The 6,000-nt window shown below is 41.5% G+C and overlaps 1 pseudogene; it reads right to left on the bottom strand.

Moving 5' to 3' along the window:
- The window catches only part of LOC131356618 (NLR family CARD domain-containing protein 3-like), a 32,897-nt pseudogene that overhangs the window by 3,546 nt on the left and 23,351 nt on the right, over positions 1-6,000 (bottom strand).

Genomic DNA, 6,000 nt, shown 5'->3' with positions numbered 1-6,000 from the left:
CTCCTGAGTCTCCTAGATTATTCCCAGACAGATCCAGTTCTCTCAGGTGTGAGGGGTTTGATCTCAGAGCTGAAGTCAGAGCAGCACAGCCTTCACCTGAGACACCACACTTACACAACCTGTAGAGAGACACAATGACACACTCTTCATCAACAGATTTTTATTATATAAGGTATAATTAACACTGAGGAAAACATTACAGTCAGATTGAGAACAGTGGGTGGGCCTGGGTAAAACAGGGTGGGCACGGGTTTGAAAAGAAACTCAAAAGAACTGACATGACTGTAAAAAGTCACCAATTATCTACAAGTCTATGGATCTACCTATTGTTCATTTACCACTTGTTTCTGTATCACACACACACACTCACACACACACACACACACACACACACACACTCACACTCACTCACACTCACTCACACACACACACTCACACACACACACACACACACACTCACACACACACACACACACACACACACACACACTCACACTCACTCACACACACTCACACACACACTCACACACACACACACTCACACACTCACACACACACTCACACACACACACACACACACACACACACTCACACACACACACACACACACACACACACACACACACACACACACACACACACACTCACACACACACACACACTCACACACACACACACACACACACACACACACACTCACACACACACACTCACACACACACACACACTCACACTCACTCACACTCACTCACACACACACACTCACACACTCACTCACACACACACACTCACACACTCACACACTCACACACTCACTCACACACTCACACACTCACTCACACACTCACTCACACACACACTCACACACACACTCACACACACACTCACACACACACACTCACTCACTCACACACTCACTCACACACACACACTCACTCACTCACTCACACACTCACACACACACACACACTCACACACACACACACACACACACACACACACTCACACACACACACACACACACACACACCTCTAACAGAATATCACAAAATGAAACACTATTGGTTGCAGAAACTAGGCTAATAAATGTAGAGATATTTGTATTGCTATGTTTTCCTGCTGCTTTTGTCAATAAAGTTCATTTGAATGAAACACCAGCTACACTGACCCAACATTTTCTAAATCATACATTATGGACAACTTTCCCCATCAATAATGACACACCATAAACTAAACAGGGTTGTGCTTTTCACCATGTTAAGATTAGTGAACATGGACACCAGGAAGTGTGGAATGTCCAGACTCTGTCTTCTACGTCTCATAAGCAGACCAAGAGCTTTGTTTATTTAACTCTTAACATTTGCAGGTCTTTCGTTTCAAACATAGCACACCACACAGAAATGTTCCTGAGTAACGTCCCTCAATGACTAATCTATTTGTTCTGCATGTTGTACTGTTACAGAAAAATTCAGCTGATAAACTACACTGTATATAACTGCTGCTTATAGTGACTTATTGTGACTCTCAGAGAGATGATCTTACCTCAGTCTCTCCACTTTACAGTGAGGATTCTCCAGTACAGCAGAGAGACTCTTCACTCCTGAGTCTCCTAGATTATTCCTGGACATATCCAGTGTTTTCACAGTCAGATGCAGTTCTCTCAGATTGGAGGTTTCTGATCTGAGCACTGAGTCCAGAGCTGAACAACTTTTCACTCCAAGTGAATGGCAGCTGATACTGAAGGAAATAAAATAAATCATAATGAACTCACACTAGTGTAAATGATCAAACACGTCCTCAAAGCTTTCACTGAACCTTCTCATTTACATAAATGCTGAAAATACAAACACAGTTAGACAAGAAGATTAATGTGACACTGCAGACAACATCTACAACTGAACCATCAATACAACATCCTCAGGGTCATTTCTTCCTGTAAGTGTTAGCTGAGGGCCCCTGGACCACCAGGAGACACCATGAGTTTGGGGAGATCATTTGGTGATATATCTGGAGTGTAAAAACACCAGTAGAAAACCCCAACACCAGTAAAGTAATCTACATTAATTAATCACTTTAAATCAATTTGTTCACTTTCTTCCTTCCACATGTTGATGTCATTAAAATGGGTAAAGTTAGTGGTTAACTACAGTTAACTAGCTAGTATCTAGAGTAGGTTTGGCCCTGTCCTGTATAATATGGGATTGTCTGGTGTTAAAATAAAACACCGAGTCTCTTATGGAGTTAATACGGGATGTGATTTGTCCTGTATTCTCACACACATTATTTCATACACACACTTCACAGTGCTGAGAAAAACATAATGGAGAATAAAATGAAAGCAGTTTCACAGGAAGTAGCGTGTACACGTGCTGCATGAGCTCGCATTTCAACATCTCAGTGTTGAGTAGTTTTATGAATTAAATCTAAATGTTTAAATCATTACATATTCTATGTAGTGTGGATTTAACTTAAAACTCTGTGGTATGAGATTCACTCAGTCACACATTCTCTGTAACAACACCACCGGCACCTGTCCACCGGAGGGAGCCCTCTCGGACATTTATACAGCATTCTCACAACGCCAAGACGTGAAGTATTTGTGATTTATTCTGTACCGAGCCGGCTGACCCCCCCCCCCCACTCCCCCCCCCACTCCCCCCCCCACTCCTCTCCGCTTCACATGACCAACAGGTTTGTTCTCCTCAGTGAAGAACCCGCTGAGAAACCTGAAAGAGCTCTGGTTATAGGAGACTCAATTTTAAGGCATGTGAAATTAGCTAGGCCTTTAGGGGCTCCAGCAGCACAGGTTAGGTGTATTCTGGGAGCCAGGGCGCCGGACATTGCAGGTAATCTTAGGGTCCTAGGCAAGCACAGGTTCTCCAAGATAGTCTTCCATGTAGGATCTAATGATATACACCTTCGTCAGTCTGAGGTTACTAAGAGTAATGTTGTAGAGGTGTGTAAATTAGCGAAGGCGATGTCCGATGCTGTAGTATGCTCTGGCCCCATCCCAATGCGGTGTGATGATGTAGCTTACAGCAGGTTATGGTCACGGAACTGCTGGATGTCCAGGTGGTGTTCCAAAAACAATGTGGGCTTCATCGACAATTGGAGCTCTTCTGAGGGCAAGGCTGGCCTGTTAGGACGGGACGGTGTCCATCCCACTCGGGAGGGTGCTGCTCTCATTTCTTGCAGCATTGCACATAGTCTTAGAGCAGATCTAGTTAATCGGTGACAATCCAGGGCCAGGGAGCAGACAAGCAGGTTAATCCCACCGTCTGCTGGCTGCAGAGAGTCGTCACTCAGGGTTCATAACATTGAGACTGTGTCTGTTCCCCGAACCAAACGAAAATGTTTTAACGATCAGAAAATTTGTTTTAATAACCTGATTAACATAAAACTAGATGATAGTGAATGCACAGCCAGCACCTTTGATCTGAAGCTAGGACTGTTAAATATAAGATCTCTGTCAACTAAAACACTTATAATTAATGAACTGATTACTGATCAGGAGTTCAGTGTTCTTTGTTTAACAGAAACATGGATTAAACAAAACGAGTATGTAGCATTAAATGAAGCTTGTCCGCCTGGCTATAGCTATATACATCAACCGCGTCTAACAGGCAGGGGAGGAGGTGTCGCAGTTATTCATGATAATAAGCTAAGCACCACACAAAAACCCAGACATCAGTTCAACACATTCGAAGTTCTTTATACTAACCTAACATATGCAAGTACTAATAATAAGTTCACAGAGTCAGTTCCACTAATTGTTATTTACAGACCCCCAGGACCATACTCTGAATTCCTCAGTGAATCTGGATTTTTTACTTCAAACCTTGTTGTTTCTTTAGACAAAGCATTAATAGTAGGAGACTTCAACATTCATTTTGATAAGCCAGAAGACCCTCTGAGAACAGCAGGTGTGTCCATCTTAGATTCATTAGGTGTTAATCAAAATGTAATAGGACCCACTCATAATGGAGGTTACACTCTGGATCTCTTTTACATTCGGATTAAATATAGAAAACATAGTCACTCTTCCACAGTCGGAAGCTATCTCAGATCATGATCTTGTTTCATTTAGAATGCGTCTTAGACACGAGATGCGCAACTTGCCGCATTACCGTATGAAGCGTATATTTACGTCTCCTACCGCAGAGAGATTTACTGTCTCCCAGAATTATCACACATGATTGGTTCACCTTCTGACCCCACAGAACTTGACCAGGCGACTGATTACTTGGAGTCATTATTTCGGAACACCCTAGACACTGTAGCTCCACTTAAAAGGAAAATAATTAAAGAGAAGAAACTAGCACCCTGGTACAACGACCACACACGAGCTTTAAAACAATCAGCTAGGAAACTAGAGCGTAAATGGCGTCAAACTAAATTAGCAGTATTCCAGATTGCGTGGAAGGAAAGCCTTCTGAGATACAAAAATTCTCTTAGTGCTGCTAGATCAGCGTATCTCTCTGCCCTAATCGAAGATAACAAAAACAATCCAAAATTTTTATTTAGCACTGTAGCAAAACTAACTAGGAGTAAAACCACTGTAGAAAAGCGCACACCATCTACATTTAGCAGCAATGACTTCATGCATTTTTTCAATGAAAAAACTGACAATATCAGGCAAAAAATTCAGACTATTAATTTAAAACCATATTATTTGTTAGATAATCCTTTAGATAATATAACTATTTCTGATCAGAGCTTAGAGTGCTTCACTCCACTTCAAGAGCCTGATCTAATTTCAATAATTTCTTCAAAATCTTCTACCTGCATCCTAGATCCTTTACCCACATCTTTCCTTAAACAGATATTACCAGTAGCTACTGAACCCCTTCTAAAAATCATTAATTCTTCTCTAAGCACTGGCTATGTGTCTAAATCCTTTAAGCTAGCAGTTATCAAACCCTTGATTAAAAAACCGGACCTCGACCCGTCAGCTGTCTAACTATAGACCGATATCAAACCTGCCCTTTATCTCAAAGATCCTAGAAAAGGCTGTAGCACAGCAGTTATGTTCAGACCTGCATAGAAATAACATTTATGAAATGTATCAGTCAGGATTTAGACCTCATCATAGCACAGAGACAGCACTGGTTAAAGTGGTCAATGACCTGTTACTGGCTTCTGATCAGGGTTGTGTCTCCTTACTGGTGTTACTGGATCTTAGTGCAGCTTTTGACACCATTGACCACACTGTTCTACTTGATAGACTAGAACATGTTGTTGGTGTTAAAGGAACAGCCCTCTCCTGGCTCAGGTCTTATTTGACTGACCGTTATCAGTTTGTAGATCTAGATGGTGACTTCTCCATGCATACCAAGGTTATGTTCGGTGTTCCACAAGGTTCTGTCTTAGGCCCACTGCTTTTCTCCCTATATATGTTACCCCTTGGTGTAATTATTCATAAACATGGTATTAGCTTCCACGGTTATGCTGATGACACACAGCTATATGTTTCAGCTAAATCAGATGAGAGACACCAGCTTATTAAGATAGAAGAATGTGTAAAGGACATTAGACACTGGATGGCCACTAACTTCCTCTTGCTTAATTCGGACAAGACAGAGGTGCTTGTACTAGGACCACAGGCAGTTAGAAGTGAGCTTTCTGATTACAGAGTAATGGTGGATGGTCTTTTGGTATCATCTTGTCCAGCAGTAAAAGATCTTGGTGTGATTATTGATTCTGGTCTTTCGTTTGAAGCTCATGTAGATAATATCACTCGGGTAGCCTTCTTCCATCTTAGGAATATCGCTAAGATAAGAAATATGATGTCACTTCATGATGCAGAAAAACTAGTTCATGCTTTTGTTACCTCTAGGTTGGATTATTGTAATGTCTTACTGTCTGGATGTTCCAGTAGGAGCAGAAACAAGCTCCAGTTAGTCCAGAATGCAGCAGCTAGAGTCCTAACTAGAACCAGAATTCTCTTATGAATTTAATATTAATTTCAAATTTCCTAAATGTTGATATTTGATGATTTGT

Source organism: Hemibagrus wyckioides, linkage group LG07, assembly GCF_019097595.1.
Source record: "Hemibagrus wyckioides isolate EC202008001 linkage group LG07, SWU_Hwy_1.0, whole genome shotgun sequence".
Taxonomy (NCBI): Eukaryota; Metazoa; Chordata; class Actinopteri; order Siluriformes; family Bagridae; genus Hemibagrus; species Hemibagrus wyckioides.
The sequence above is the reverse complement of the archived record's forward strand: the minus strand, read 5'-3'. Positions and strand labels throughout refer to the sequence as shown.